At 37.8% G+C, this 15685-nt stretch overlaps 1 protein-coding gene across 1 annotated transcript in view; it reads left to right on the forward strand.

The window, feature by feature from the left end:
* RNF180 (ring finger protein 180) overlaps positions 1–15685 on the forward strand; it is a 190121-nt gene that overhangs the window by 60403 nt on the left and 114033 nt on the right. The window lies entirely within an intron of this gene.

A 15685-nucleotide genomic window follows, 5' to 3' on the forward strand; every position in this document is an offset into this window, starting at 1 on the left:
TAGCTGGAACCCTCTCCCTGGCTCTGCATGACTGGTTGTAACTGCTGTCCCCTGGGCTTTCTTAAAAAAGTAATAATTTAAAGGGAATTTTTAATTTTAGAAGCAGCCTAACAGTGTTAGAGAAAGTTCAGGAAACTGAAAAAAAAAATACATGTACACATCAATTATTTAAACATCAAATTGAATAAAGCCGATATTTCTCAGAGGAAGGGAAAATATGATTCGGAGTGCTATATGGGGAGCTCAAACTCTTTCAGTTATGTTCCGAAGATAGTATTTTTCACAGGTGTTATCTTAGGTTTTATTCTTTTATTTTTTTATTTTTTTTCTTTAAAGATTTTTTATTTATTTGACAGAGAGAGATCACAAGTAGACAGAGAGGCAGGCAGAGAGAGAGAGAGAGGGAAGCAGGCTTCCCGCCGAGCAGAGAGCCCGATGTGGGACTCGATCCCAGGACCCTGAGATCATGACCTGAGCCGAAGGCAGCGGCTTAACCCACTGAGCCACCCAGGCGCCCCTATTCTTTTATTTTTTAATGCCTTTCACATTTTATAATACAGTTGAAGAATTAATTATAAATCCTATTGTCCTAATAATGTCACCCTTTTTATTCATTACTTTTGATGCAAAATCTGAAACCATTTACCTTTGTTATCCTTTTTGTAAAGCTAGGGAGGCTCCAACAGGTAGTGTAGGCAAGGAGTCTTCTACCAATGGGCTCAGGTTTTTTTAATAGTACTTGTCTAATATTCTATCAGGATAAACATTGATTAATAAACCAAGAGCAAAACTTCCCATTAAAAAATAACTCTATATCTTTATAACTAAGTAACTGTATATCTATATATCTTTCCACTAAAAAAGAACTGTATGTCTATGTTGGGATAAGCTGTTCCACTCTTTAACTGTATGCTTTTATGACCCTCCCTGGAGTGCTAGTTTATAAAGGTGAGGTGGATCGCTAGTTTTCCAACACCAGAGGGCACCAAAATTCCTTTTGCAGGGAAACAAAACCATTTCTTTCCATCAAAGAATTTCATATACTGGGGTGGAGTATGGAATGGTGTAAATTTTAGTCTCTTGTCAGATTTTAACAGTAAGAGAATTTGTGCTTTGTGAGAAGGAGTTTACAAAATAATAGGCATGTTTCCCCTTATTGCCATGAGCTAAAAATCTGTCAGTGTTTTCTCTGCATTCTTTTTCAGTGGCATTTATTATGTTGGAATAAAACAGCTACACTGTGATGATATTTGGGATACCGTATTTTGAAGGAGCAATAAATATTGCATCTATTTTGGTTTAAGGTTCAAGTGACATGTATAGTTTTCTGGAAATGGGCCTGTCCCCTAAGTTCAGGATAAAACCAGTGACAGATGTGTTTCAGTGTGGCTTGGGGTGCTGGCAGAGGTGAGTGAAATGATATCAACTTATAGATCATAACTGTTTGCAATTTGATGTTTAGCGGAGTTTTGTTAACTCCCATCTGATAAACCATCCTTCCCCTATTTTTTATTTTTTAAAGATTTTATTTATCTATTTATCAGAGAGCACACAAGCAGGCAGAGTAGCAGGCAGGGGCAGAGAGAGAAGCAGGCTCCCCGCTGAGCAAGGAGCCTGCCGTGGGACTTGATTCTAGGACCCTAGGATCATGACCCGAGCCAAAGGCAGCAGCTTAACCAACTGAGCCACTCAGGCATCCCCATCCTTCCCCTATTCTTGAATAAAAGAATATTCAGAATAACGCCATACCAGCCAATGAGTTCTTTTCAGTAATTGTATTTTTTTTTCCAGTTGAACATTTAAAGACATTTTTTATGGTGTAAGGAAAATTATTTATAGTTGTTCCATCTTTCTTTTTCCCTTTTATCTCGAAGCACAACAGTTGATCATCTGCCCATGCTGTCTAATTACTAGCAAATACAAATGAGGCAACGTCTGTAAAGCAGCAGCATAATCCTGTAGGGAAAATCCTAAGCATGTATTTTAAGGAAATTAGAGTACTAGCTCCCTCTGTGTACTTTGGTGGTATATTCATTTCCTAATGTTACTATAACCAATTTCCCCCACATTTAGTTACTTATAACAACACAAATTTATTATAGCACTGGTGATCAAAAGTCTGAAATGAGTCTCACTGGGCTAAATTGAGAAGTGTTGGCAGAGTTGCATTACTTTCTGGAAGTTCAAGGAGAAAAACCATTTTATTTGTTTGCCTTTTCTAGCTTCTGCAGTCCACATTTTTTGGCTCATGCTTACCTTCCATCTTCAAAGCAAATAATAGCTGGTTGAGTCTTTCTTATGATGTCATCTCTTTGGTTCTGACTCTTCTTTTGTCCTTTTTCCATGTAATGACTTGTAATTATGTTGGGCCTTCCTAATTAATCCAGGCTAATCTCCTTATTTTCAGGTCATCTGATTAGCAAATCTAATTCCATCTAAAGTCTTCTTTTTGACCTTTAACATACCCACAGGATCCAGGAATTTGGATGTTGGCATCTTTGGTAGGAGGAGAAGATTATTCTGCCTACCACATACAGTTTTAGTGAAATTTATGAGTTAAGCCAATCTTGAGAGAAAGAAATAGCTATTATAGATCTTGAAAGCTTGGGGGGAAAATGAGAGTTTTCTCTGACCTTCCTTGGAATTTTCTACATTACTCATTTTTGTAGTTTTCTTGGGTTTTTCTGAAAATAAATATGTGTTCCAGAGGCATAATTAATTAATCCTCTATTGGACATTAGCATCATAATTTGACAGAAGTAATTCCATTAGTCCTTCAGGTCTTACCTAAGTAGGTTAAAGGGCAATTAAGTTTGGATGGAGGAGCTGATTCAGAAAAAATAAGAGGCACAAGGCATTTTTACAAAGGTTTAGTGGGCTCTGGACAGAGACAACAGCTTGAGAGCAAGGGCTGTTGGATAAAAGGTATGGTACTGAAGGTAGTATTGGTCTAACTTACAGTATAGCCTTGAACCAGGACTCTGGGTAAAGGAACGCTGAACAATAAACCACATCTTCTTGGCACATCAGTAACTCCCAAGTAGCACAAGACTATACCAAGACTGACTACTAGGTCCATTTTAGTACATAGAAATACTAGTCAGAGACCACAGGTATATTGGTCATAAAAAGGATAGCTTTCATTTAGGATGTCCATGTTAGTTTTTTGTACTTACTGACATCCTAGGTACCCTAAAAGACCAGTCTTCCTAATATTATTTTTTATAATACTTTGAAACAACTAAGTGCCATATGAAAGAAAGACTATATGACTTCTTCTCTGATGGTATAAAGTAAATGGGAAAGAGTTGCCACAAACTTGCTTAGTTAAGTGAGTTCTCTTTCAGTTAACTCAGTAGTTATCTAAGTCTCTAATCATTATGCTAGATCTAGAAGCTAGAACTTTAAGTTAGCCTTTAAACTAATTAGTAGTAGGTTGGCAGAATAGTGTATGTTGTGATAGGATCAAGAGTCCCTGCTTATCCAGAACTGAATTGCTGAATTCCACTCTTTTAGCAGGTTCTGAAGCATTCTTTGGCAGTCCCTAACTTGCATGCATTGCGATCATGTAATCTATATTACATGAATGGGTTTACTCCCGGGGTTAAGCCTAAAGAGGAAAGAAAAGAAAAGAATGTCCCAGCTCATCCAAGAGAATGGATAGCCTTTGTAGCCACAATAGGTAGGTGCAAACCAAAGGAGAGTGCTCATTTCAGCACACATGAAATGATAGGAACCAATTCCTTTATTTTATTTTTTTTTTAAGATTTTATATACTTATTTGACAGACAGAGATCACAAGTAGGCAGAGAGGCAGGCAGAGAGAGAAGGGGAAGCAGGCTCCCCGCTGAGCAGAGAGCCCGATGCGGGGCTCAATCCCAGGACCCTGGGATCAGGACCTGAGCCTAAGGCAGAGGCTTTAACCCACTGAGCCACCCAGGCGCCCCCAATTCCTTTATTTTAAAGTGACTATTATCAGTGTTAAGATATTTTGCTTTTTAAAAACACTTAGATTTTATCAAAGTTTGGGGCTGCATACTTGAGAACAAAAAAATCTTTGTACACAATGCTTGACTGGCACCTGGTAGGTGATTGTTGTCATACCAAATGCCAAAAGTTTCTTTTCCACAGGCAGTAATAAATACTGAGAATATGATGGCTTCCTTTTCACAAGGTTTCCAAAGCATAAAAGTTTCTATTTTTAGCTTTCTGATACAACTTGATCTCAGTAACATGTTTAGGGAAGAGAGGGAGATTTTTAATCTCTCCATATAGGTTTTCTTGATGCCTCAAGAATTACACGGTATGGTGGTTGTCAAATCCTCGGCTCTGGACCGGCTGCATCAGGATCACTAGGGGAGCTTTTTACAATCCCTCAGCGATTCTAGTGCGCTAAGTCTGGGACAGGCCCTAGACAGTTTTTTTAAAGCACCCTAGTTAATTCCAGTACACAGACTTGCTAACTCTTAAATGCTTGTTCTAAAGTTGACTGAAGTTGAAGTTTAAACATCTCTCCTTGATGTTACTAGACTACATCTATCAAAAGTCGTAAGATCAATATTAATGAAAACAAGTGAACAAACCTTCTTAAATGGTATGTCACACAGGATTGATTTCAAGTTGGTCACATGCTTCGGAATCACACAGTGGTAATGATAATGATAAACAACAACAGTAATAACAGTGAACACTGACATAGCGCTTTCTCTGTGCCAGGAGCTCTTCCATTCCCTTTCAGTATATTCTTTACTTAATCTTCATGGCAACACCATGAGATAGTTACTATATTATTGCTGTTTTACCAGTAAAGGTTAGGGATCTTGTCTAGGGTGACCCACCTAATGGTGGGCATCCACCACCCAGCTAAGTGGTAGAACTAGTGGTAGAACTAAGTGGATCAAACCCAGGTCTTAGGGCTTAGGAATCTGTGTTCTTAATCACTGTGCTCTATCCACTACTTTCCATTTTATCTCATGATTCTGTTAGGCCTTGGAGCTTCATGCGTATAATGAGAAGTAATGTAGTAACATGGTTCAAACTGTGGGCTTGTGGGCAGACTCTGTACAGCACTGGCTAGATAATCACTTAATGGATTACTTACCCTCTCTGGGCCTTGATTTCCTCATGAAAAAAAAAAACTTTAAAATATATTCTTCGTAAGGCATGCGTAAGACTAAGTTAGGAAATGTTTGCACAGTGTCAAGCACATGCATTTTACATAAGGAGCACCCAATAATTGGTAGCTGTTACTATTATTACCATTATTTTAAGTTTTGAGGTATCAAACAGTCAAGAAGTCCAAAAAGCAAAATATTTTGGCTAATATGACTGTCTGGAATTGATTGGGTGGTTAGATCTTAGCAGTTTCATCAGTATATAGATAATCTAGCAAAGAGACACAAAAAGTCTATACTTTTCTGTGCAGAAAAATCTAGACCAGTTTAAAGCATCAATATTTTTAAAGACTCTTGAGGTATGTCATGAAAGCTAAAATGAAAGATCTAAGCACCAGGGCACAGGTGGTTTATTCCTAGGGACTCTGCTTCAGGGAGCATGGAAAAGATGTGGGAGAATTCTTTGGGGTACCAGTATTATGTCTTCTAAGAAGATTATAGTAATCAGTGATTGAGGACTCCCAAGGAGCAGAGGATGTAACTGAGAAATACAGCCTTTGGGCATTTCTTGGTGTCCTTGGTGATAAATTGCATACTTTTCCTTTACATGAAGTTGTCTTGATCCTGAGCAGTAAGGAAGAAAAAAAAGCTGCCAGGACTTGATATCTTATTTAAAAGTTATTTTTCTGAATTCTAGTGAGTCTGAAGAGGCACACACAGCCTAATCACACCGCTACCTGTGGAAAGATTTAGGATTTCCCTTTCCCTTAGGATTTCCCTTTGCTTTTTTTCACATACCTTCTGTATCTGCTTCTTTCTCTTGTTACTCCCAAGATTACTGTTTATTACAGCAATAGATAAGATTCTTCACATTTGGACTATTTCAGTGGCCTCCCAGCAATCCTCTCTTTTCATTCTCTTTTATTTTGTTTTTGGCTCCACATTTTTTCCTTTTACGTCTTCCCAAACCTCTTTGACTACAATTGCCTACAGGATAAATAACTATCTAGGATGCCATGCCATGTCTTTGCAGGCCTACCGTCAGTTGTATCCCAGACTTTCTATTCCAGCCAGATTGGGCTGCTTACTGTATCTGAAATGTTTCACCTCTTAGCTTAATTTTTCTGTGGTTTTACTTACATGGATTGTCATCCTGGAACCAGAGCATCCTTTTGAAATGCTGATCATCTCTTAAGACACAGTTAAAAGAAGATTTTTTTTCTGAGTCTTTCATACTTACTTAGGTAGAAATGATTGTCTCTATAGCTCTAACTCCCCAAATTTGTCTTATTACCTCTACTATGTGGCATATTCCTAAAAGTCCCTGAAAAATTAACCAAACCAACATTCTTTGGGTCTTCCTTGGATAACAACTAAGACATGCTTTTTATGTAGACACTCAGTGACTAATTATTGTATATAGACACTCAATAAGTAATTGTTAAATGAAGTGAATTTTTGCAAAAGCAATATACTGAAAACTGGACGTTTTGGGTAATTTATAATATAAATATTATATACTTTGGGTTGGGTGATTTTTAAAAAGTTTTGAGACTTAAAAGCTTTCTCATATACAAAGTGAGAAATTGACAATTTTTAAATGTTGAATGTACATGAAATGATATAAAATTATTTTTAGGGGCGCCTTGCTGGCTTAGTCAGTTAAGCATCTACCTTCAGCTCAGACCATGATCCCAGGGTTCTGGGATTGAGCCCTATGTTGGGCTCCTTGTTCAGTGGGGGAACCCGCTTCTCCCTACTCCTCCCCCTGCTTGGGCTCTCTCTTTTGCTGTCTGTCAAAAAAATGAATAAAATCTAAAAAATAGATAAATAAAATTATTTTTACAGTAGATTTTTCTCTGGTATAAAAGGTCTTTACTTGGGGCGCCTGGATGGCTCATTTGGTTGAGCGACTGATTCCTGATTTTGGCTCAGGTCATGATTCGGGGTTGTGGGATTGAGCCCCGCATCAGGTGCTGTGCTCAGTGTGGAGTCTGCTAGAGAATCTCTCCCTCTCCCTTTGGCCCTCCCCTGTCTTGTGCTCTCTCTCTCTCTCTCTCTCTCTCTCTCAAATAAATAAATCTTTAAAAAAAAAAGTCTTTGCTTACATTTTGATCTTATATTTCAAGTTCTAACCTAAATATATGTTATTGAATTATTAAAAAAATGAAAGACTATGTCTGCAAAACTATACTTCTGGTTTTTTTTTTCCTTCTCTTTTTAAAATATACAAGCAGGTATTTACAGCACATAAGTACTACTTTTGGCAAAGTAGAACAGAATGTATTATTTTGTCTTTAGTATTTATTATGTCCATTAGGACTACTATATTAGTTATCTCTTGCTATAAATGCTCCCTCAAAATTTACCGGCTTAAAACAACATCTATATTATTTGTTTCTAAATCTTTTGGCTAGCAGTTTTGGCTAGGATCAGCTGGTTACTGCTCAAGCTAGTCTTTCCCACATCATCTGGCACTTAACTTGGCCTAAAAGGTCCATGATGGCCTAATTCACTCATAAGGAGGTTGATGGTGTTTTGAGTTTTTTCTCTTTGTCCATGTGCTCTTTCATCCTTAAGGATTTTCATAAGGCCACATTGCCTTCTAAGATGGATAGAGTAGAAGCTGTATACACTTGAAATCTAGTCTTGGACATCATAGAACATGACATTTACTATATATCATTGGTCAAAGTAGATCATGAGGATAGACCAGATTCATAGGTGGAGAAACAGAGTCTTCCTCTTGGTGAGAGAAACAAAAAAAGTCACATTGAGAAGGAGCATGGATACAGCCATAGAAGGAGTTATTAGGACCATTTTGCAATCTGTATTACAAGTGCTATATACTTCAGAATGTTAAGAGTTAATCCTCATTTGTCTTTGATTCATCCAGAAAACTCCATGGAAAACTTGTTGTAGCCAAAGTATTTACCCCTGTGACTTTTCCCTTTAACTTAAATGGACTTTTCTGGGGAGATTTTTTTTTTTTTAAGATTATTTATTTATTTATTTGACACAGAGAGAACACAGGCAGGGGGAGGAGGAGAGAGAAAAGCAGGCTCCCACTGAACAGGGAGCCTGGTGCAGGGCTAGATCCCAGGACCCTGGGATCATTACCTAATCCAAAGGCAGATGCTTAAATAACTGAGCCACCCAGGTGCCCCTCTGGGGAGATTTTTAAATAATACCGTATTTTCAACTCCCCATCCTAGGAGTCCTATTAAATTTATCGGGAGTTGTCCTAATCATTAAAATATTTGAAAAGCTTTCTGTGTTATTTTAGTGATGTACAGCCAGGATTTTGAACCACCATCTTAGTGTTCACTGAATACTGTTCATTATCTCGTTTCTTTTTTAAGTGAGCAGTGTTTGTGCCGGTAGATCAGAAATTAGGTGAAACAACTGATAAAGAGCAATTTGTTACCTTATTGATTTTTAAATTATGCCTCTAGTTTAAAGCAATGTGAAGTAGTAAAATAGGAAATCAAACAGCCAACATGTTTTCTTAAGGAAACTGGAAATGAAAAACATTTAAAAAATCAATGCCATGAGAAAATAATCATAATTACCATTAAGAAGCATTATAGTTATAAATGGCACAGTGGGCCAAGTTTTGCTTATGGGTTCTTGTGTACGCTCTACATGAACTGATAACAAGATTGCGTGCAAGCCTCTGAGAAGAGACCAGATCTTCTCTCTCATCCAATGTATATTGGGTGATACTCACCAAATTCTGTGAAGGAAAACTAATAGAATTTGGAGCTGGAGGAAAACAGTTCAGGAGCCCTAGTGAAGAGTGCAGTCACAGATGTTAGAACTGAAAAGACCCCCTGGAATTATGTTGGTCTACCACTCCACCTGTCTTGTTCTCATTCACTGCCACTAGAATTGAGGCTGACTCCCCTGAATAATCTCCTTGCATTAAAAATGAATATGCTCGATTGGATCATTTCCTTACACCACACACGAAAGTAGACTCAAAATGGATGAAGGATCTCAATGTGAAAAGGAATCCATCAAAATCCTCGAGGAGAACACAGGCAACAACCTCTTCGACCTCAGCCGCAGCAACATCTTCCTAGGAACATCGCCAAAAGCAAGGGAAGCAAGGGCAAAAATGAACTTTTGGGATTTTATCAAGATCAAAAGCTTTTGCACAGCAAAGGAAACAGTGAACAAAACCAAAAGACAACTGACAGAATGGGAGAAGCTATTTGCAAATGACATATCAGATAAAGGGCTAGTGTCCAAAATCTATAAAGAACTTCGCAAACTCAACACCCAAAGAACAAATAATCCAATCAAGAAATGGGCAGAGGACATGAACAGACATTTCTGCAAAGAAGACATCCAGATGGCCAACAGACACATGAAAAAGTGCTCCACATCACTCGGCATCAGGGAAATACAAATCAAAACCACAATGAGATATCACCTCACACCAGTCAGAATGGCTAAAATTAACAAGTCAGGAAATGACAGATGCTGGCGAGGATGCGGAGAAAGGGGAACCCTCCTACACTGTTGGTGGGAATGCAAGCTGGTGCAACCACTCTGGAAAACAGCTTGGAGGTTCCTCAAAATGTTGAAAATAGAACTACCCTATGACCCAGCAATTGCACTGCTGGGTATTTACCCTAAAGATACAAACGTAGTGATCCGAAGGGGCACGTGCACCCGAATGTTTATAGCAGCAATGTCTACAATAGCCAAACTATGGAAAGAACCTAGATGTCCATCAACAGACGAATGGATAAAGAAGATGTGGTATATATACACAATGGAATACTACGCAGCCATCAAAAGAAATGAAATCTTGCCATTTGCGACGACGTGGATGGAACTAGAGGGTATCATGCTTAGCATAATAAGTCAATCGGAGAAAGACAACTATCATATGATCTCCCTGATATGAGGGAGAGGAGATGCAACATGGGGGGTTAAGGGGGTAGGAGAAGAGTAAATGAAACAAGATGGAATTGGGAGGGAGACAAACCATAAGTGACTCTTAATCTCACAGAACAAACTGAGGGTTGATGGGGGTAGGGTGGTTGGGAGGGGGGTGGGATTATGGACACTGGGGAGGGTATGTGCTATGGTGAGTGCTGTGAAGTGTGTAAACCTGGTGATTCACAGACCTATACCCCTGGGGATAAAAATATATGTTTATAAAAAATAAAATTAATAAAAAAAAAATTCAGTGATGTATAAAACTAAGACTATCTCAGGAAGGTGAAGTTTGCATAAAAATTAAGTGTTCAGAAATAAAAGCTTGAAAGAACTCTTAAGGGGCAGTTAATCTTTACCAAAAAAAAAAAAAAAAAAAGGAATACAAATAAATACATGTATGTGTGCATGTCTGTATAAACATAGTTTTTATGCAAATAGCAAATAGTATTTTCCATGAATTGTTTACCAGGTACCATCACTATAGCATAAAATTCAACCTACTATAAATCATTCACATTTATAAAGAAAATCGATTTCATTGAAGCTTTTAAAGTAGAGCTTTAGGGGCACCTGGGTGGCTCAGTCATTAATCATCTGCCTTCAGCTCTGGCCATGATCCCAGGGCCCTAGGATCAAGCCCAGCATGGGGCTCCCTGCTTAGCAGGGAGCCTGCTTCTCCCTCTTCCTCTGCCCCTCCATCCCAACCGTGCTGTCTCTCACTATCTCTCTCTCTCTCTGTCAAATAAACAAAATCTTCTTTAAAAATTAAAAAAATAAAGTAGAGCTTTATTCTTCACTGCAACTACATTAATTTTAATATTTGAAACAGTTGCAGATATTTCAGTAGTTCCTAGAGAACCAAAATTAATAAATACCCTTATCCTTTACACTGGTGGAATTTAACAGAATAATATCAGAGCATACCGAAGAAAAGTACCTCCAATGAGTAGATTGGCATAGCTGGGATCATAACACTATACCCTAGACAACGGCATAGCAGAATCCATGTGAAGTGGCAGGCTGTCTAGACAGTCTCTTCAACAGGCGAGACTGGGTTGAAGGCCAGCAGTAAGCCAAACTGGCGTGTGGTCACTAATGAAAATGGTCCAGAAAAATATTTAAAAGGAGGCAAGTGTGGAACTTGGTGGGGAAAGCTGGGTTGCTTGAGGGTCCGGTTACACAGGAGACCCACAGGAAAGACTCAGCTTTCAGTCCTAGGGTTCCCTTTCCCAAGAAGATTGAAGAGAAGAAGGCAACATCTAATATGCCCGAGGAGTGTGGTAGGGACCCTGGCAGATGGCAGTGGAAGGGAAATGGGTCATGGCCCCAGTTAGAATTTGAAGTATGTGTAAGAGCCCAGCCTGTTGATTTAAGTGATTTTTTATTGCAGTCATAAAATAGTATTGCTCTTAGCTCAGGGCTTGGAGGTATTCTTATACTCTGCATGCATAAAAATGACTAAAATTAAAGGAAAAAAATTTTTTTTTAACTGGAGGGTACATGATCACTGTCAGAATTGTTTTTCAGGGCTCTCTATACTATTTTGACATGCTGAATTCATTTCTTGACTCCTTAATGGGTCAAAACTCACAGTTTGAAAAACACTGCTTTGAAGGTTGATGATGGATAGTGACTGTACCTCTTCATCTTGGAGCCTGCATCTCCTGCTCAGACTGAGTCAGTCAGTTCGTGAGTGTTGAGAGCCATCTGATTTGGCTGCTGTTCTTGTTGCTTTTCCTCAGCATTGCACAGCAACATTTCTCAGTAGAATCATCTCAGAAAAAAGAAGAAAAGAAATAAGCAGTTGAAGTGAGGAATTCAGTTCAACAGACATGTGTCAGGCACTATACTAGGCACTGAGGATATGGGAATAAATGAAGCATGATCTTTTTCATGGAGAACCTAGGTTACTGAAGGGAGAAAAATGGAAATAAAATGATGATAGGCATTTTATCAGATATACTGGGGATACAAAGGAGGAAGTAATCAGTTCTACCCGAGAAAGACAAAGTATTTCATGAGAAACATGGTGCTTGAGCTGTCCAGTATAATGAGTAGATATTAAGTTACCTTAGAAGAGGAAAGGGTTTTTGCTGGTTATTCAGGGTGGTAAAGAGCAATCTAGGCAGTAAGAGTAACGTAAAGAAAGTTACAGAGACATGAATTAGCCTGGTTCTGTCTTTGAACCTTAGGTAGTTAAGTATGACTAGACAAAAGACTGACCAGCTTGTGGAGGGCCTGAGGGGATTTGGTGACAGACTCCCAGGTAATGCTGAGGAGACCTTTGAGCAATAGGAGGCACTGACAGCAGTTTATATTTTAGTGAGATTACTCTTGGGGGTACATTGTGGAGACTGAGGCAAGTTGTCTGGAAATTGGGAGATCAGAAGGAAAAATATCAAATAATCTGGAGAGGGCTTTAAATAAGATGAGGTATGAGGAGAAAACAGAAAAGAAATGGCAGAGGAAAAAAGCCAAGGTAGAATTTAAGAAATGTCCTCCAAAGACCCATATTTCAAACTTAAATTATGCAAAAAGTATACTAATTGAGTATACGAGGAACTGAAAACTGATCATCCTTAGCAATCCATTCAAGTACCATATTACCCAGAGTATTGTCTTAGCCACAGATTATTATGATTTTGTCTGAGTTTGAAAGTATTAATCTGTTTAGGTCTTCTGATTATTTCCTAGAAGGATTTGAGGCATACAAAAGATTATATTTTTTAAAAGATTTTATTTATCAACTTGAGAGAAAGCACAAGTAGAGAGAGAGGCTGAGGGAGAAAGATTATATTTTTAAATAAGGAAATATGGAGAAGGATAAGCACAAATAAAGAAGATGAAACTGGGAGTGAAGTTAGCACAGAAGATCAACACAGCCAGGACAAAGAGGGAAAAGACTAGGTACATAATACGTAGTGCCCGTGAAGTAAAAACCATTGGGGAAATGAGTATTTTTGGTATTGCTGAAAAGTCATCTCCATTAAGCTCCTCACAAAGGAGATATATGAAGTGCTGACTCATGTTCTTGGTAGCTCTCCTTGTAATAAGTAGAAAAATAAATTTGGGAGAGATGATTTATGATGAGCCTTAATGTAAGTCCATGCCAGATCTACAAAGAACCAAGGTGCCATCAACACGTATAGCTCTCATCCATTCATCCACATAGTGTTTAAGTTCCTATGTTATATCAGCCTGTGTGCTAAACACTGGGAATCCAACAGAGTGCAGAACAACCCTTTTCCCTGCCCTTGATGGAGCTCACAGTCTATTAGCGAAGATAGTAAACCAGTAAATACTGTATGATATGAAAAATGTTATAAGGGAGCCATAGTTTGCCTGTTTATATATATTGGTGAAGTTTAGGGGTCCCAAACAGAGACCTTGAGGAAGTGATGTCACCCTGAAGGAGGCAGGGTTAACCAGTGGAGAAAAAAAAATGTTGCAAGCAGAGAGTGGCAGGGAGTGTAAGAATATACTCTCTTGCTGATATTATAGACACCAATTAAACATAAGACTATATGGACTTTAATAGTTAGCTATCTGGAGGTAGGACCCCAGTACAATGATTAATTTAATTAATTTAAAACATGAATAAAGTAACATTTGATCAAGTACTCTCATCTTTTAAGGTGCATGTCAGTGTCTTAATTTCTTCTCAGAATATGTTCCAACATGTTCTTATTTTATAAAAGTGAAATTTAAAGCTGTCCTGATGTCAGAATTGTGTGCCTTATTTTCCATGTGCTCTAATGACCATAACTGCTTACAGGACATATCTAGATAGGCAGACATATCCAGATGACAATTTCCCAGGAACAGGCAATATGAAATATCATAGATGGTACTAGTTGTATAGTATTTACCTCATCACATTTTTCTACTTTGATTTGCTATTACTGTGTTTCTCCTTGATGACATTTCATCCTCCCATCCTTCCTTTTCTTATACTAGTTTACGCTTAAATTTCCTACTAAGGTGCCTTTAGAATCTACACATATCTTTTCTGTCTTGGACTCTTTCTCCCTATATCCATATAATAACTATCAATTTTTTATATGTTTCTTTGTAACTAGATTTACGTAAACTGTTATCTAGTTTTTATTACAACACAGCAGAAAAATGGGCTTATTTTGAAAAAAGAGAAAATAAAAAGATATAGAAATCAACAGTAATAACTGCTATTAACATGCGTTTTTAACTTTTTATTTTAATGCCAACTAATTAAATTCAGGTGTACAATATAGTGATTCAACACTTCCATACATCACCCTGGGCTCATCACAAGAGCATTCCTTAGTCCCCATCTCCTATTTCATCCATGCCCACCCACCTCCCCTCTGTTAACCATCAGAGTGTTCTCTGTAGCTAAGAGTCTGTTTCTTGGTTTGCCCCTGTTTCTTTTTTTCCTTCCATTTGCCATTTCTTTTGTTTTTTAAATTCCATAGGAGTGAAATCATATGGTGTTTGTCTCTACCTTATTTCACTTAGCATTACACGCTGTAGCTCCATCCATGGCATTGCAAATAGCAAGATTTTAATCTACTTTTTATGGTTGAATAATATTCTATTGCATGTATATACCAAATCTTTTTTTCCCCTCAGATCTAGGATTAGGGTTTGTTTTAGGACTAGAATAAAGTTTAGGGTTAGGGTTAGGGCCAGGGTGAGGCATGTGCCTATTACCCTGTAGTTCGGGGACATCTCCAGAGGGATAAGTTTAGGGTTAGGGCTAGGGGTTAGCGGTAAGTTGTTAGGGTGAGTGTTTGTGTTAGGATTAGCTTTAGAGCTAGCGTTAGGGTAAAGGTATGTGCCTAGTATCCTACTGCTGTTAATGTATGTATAAATTTCCTATAATTCCATCTTCTTGCACATTTTCTGTCACTTCTTTGTACAAAATGAAGTCAATTTGTATGTTATTTTCAAAACTGCTTTTCTTTTGGTAATCTTATGAGATCTTTCCATGTTAGTACATACACCTCTATAATGTTTAAATAACCAAATAATATTAAAATGAGTTATCAGAACATATGAAAATATATTTAATTGTTGGACAGTTTTGGGACATGTTTAGATGACATACCTCAAGTTAATTGTGTTTATCCAGGATTATTTCCTTAGAGTAAATTCTAGAATTAAGATGATTCATCAAAAATACAGAGTTTTACCTTGCGGAATTACGTTGCGGAAAGACTGTCATATGCTGTCTAACTACATGTGTCTTTACAGATTGTGAACTATTAAAACATTTTAAGTCTTCCCAGTTGATAAAACATCACCATTTTGAGATAATATTAGAAAGTAAAGCTAAATAGGGTTAAATGATCGCAAAACATTAAAATGGCATTACAGAAATCAGAATTTTTGGAAGTGTAAAAAATGTGTGGCAGAGGCTTATTTATACAATGCCTATCCTATAAATGGTATTTCTAATTTTGTAATATTCTGCATTTACTCCCCATTTGCATATGAAACAACTGGAATACAAAGAGACTCAAAATGTGCCTAATGTCCTACAATTGCTATATGGCAATGCTGTGATTCCAAACCAAATGTGTCCAATTTCAAGGTCTCTGTCTCTTCAACAGAACAATGCAGAGTAACTGCCTGGCAGG

The sequence above is a fragment of the Lutra lutra genome, chromosome 5 (genome assembly GCF_902655055.1).
Source record: "Lutra lutra chromosome 5, mLutLut1.2, whole genome shotgun sequence".
Lineage (NCBI taxonomy): Eukaryota > Metazoa > Chordata > Mammalia > Carnivora > Mustelidae > Lutra > Lutra lutra.